Here is a 1,743-nt window from a genome sequence, read left to right on the forward strand (position 1 = left end):
TCACTGGGTGAGGTTAGAAGAGACTCTTCAAGTATGGTAAACAGCTTTCTCTTGAAGGACGCTTGAAAAGCAAATTAAAATCTAGTCTTCGCTAGTGCCCTTGACTCTCTACCATGGTCTTCTACTGTCTTGGGTTCGTGTTCCCTTGCCACAGGGTACACTCTGGCACACTATTCTATCCGTTTCCTTATTTCCATTCCTCATTGGGATATTTTCCCTATTTGAGCCCCTAAGCATATACCATATTGCTTTCCTAACAAAGATTGTAGCTTAGCGAATAACAACAATAATAGTAATAATAATAATAATAATAATAATAATAATAATAATAATAATAATAATAATAATAATACCAACAACAACAACAAGACCAACAGTCCCAAAATAATAATAATAATAATAATAATAATAATAATAATAATAATAATAATAATAATAATAATAATAATAACAACAACAATAATAATAATAATAATAATAATAATAATAATAATAATAATATCCTGACTGTACAGGCCAACAGTAGTGTTAGTAATATTGATGTAAATGACATATGAGAGATTTTTTTTTTCTTTTATATCCGGCAAAGGCAGTGGAATATGTAATCATATTATATTGTTATACTGAAACACACTGATACTTACATCACCAGGTATTTTAATTATCATAAAAATACGAGGCACAGGCCAACTGATGCAATTTTATTTCATTTATTTAATTTTTTTTTCTGTAATGTATGATAGCATTTGTTGCTGTTCAATTTTGAAGAGAGAGAGAGAGAGAGAGAGAGAGAGAGAGAGAGAGAGAGAGAGAGAGAGAGAGAGAGAGAGAGAGAGAGAAGATATGATGCAAAATCTTCCCAGGTGATTAGTTTAATGCATAAGTAGGCCAATGCCTCTGGAAGAATTAGGGAATACTATTTGTATCCCAATAAGTTACCAAAACTGATTAAAGCACGATGTTATCCCAACTGATTTCAAGGTAGAATGGAGTAAAATTAAGACGAAAATTTTCATTCACATACGGTTCCATAGTAGAAGTAAAATAAGCTTAATTTCTGTTATGCTTATGTGCTTAGAAGCTTTGCACATATCTATTATGTGATAAAGAGCCAAAAAATTTATTCTGCCCAATGATCAGTTTCCTTCTTTTAAGCAATGACACCCAGTTTTTAAAGGAACTTTTTTAAGATTTCACTCCTATCTATCATACTCTTGGGAATAGATATATATTGAATATCTCATGTTAATGTAGTACTCTTATCTAGTGTCTATTGAATTACCTCTAAGATATCATTCATCAATGATCGTTAACAAAATTCTATTTAAAATAGTCTATGTTCTAGCCTAAAGGAAAGCGAATTACAGACAAGTGTGGTAAAAGAAAATGATATTCTATGGGTGACTATGTTATATTTCTCAGCCATGTGAAATTCCACCGAAATATATTTCCCCATCAGAGTATATGGGAGAGTTTTAGGAATTCATCAATAAATAATAATAATAATAATAATAATAATAATAATAATAATAATAATAATAATAATAATAATAATAATAATAATAATAATAATAATAATAATAATAATAATCTATTGGTAATTTTAAGAACGTTCACTCAGACAATTTGTTCTGGTTGTGGTTCAGGGGTGAGACAAAGCTTTTGCAACGGCGCCTTCAAAGTTCTGAATTTTCACAAAAGTCACAACATACATTCCCCCTATTATGTCTATTTTCAATGTTT

Source organism: Palaemon carinicauda, chromosome 13, assembly GCF_036898095.1.
Source record: "Palaemon carinicauda isolate YSFRI2023 chromosome 13, ASM3689809v2, whole genome shotgun sequence".
In the NCBI taxonomy this organism is placed as follows: Eukaryota; Metazoa; Arthropoda; class Malacostraca; order Decapoda; family Palaemonidae; genus Palaemon; species Palaemon carinicauda.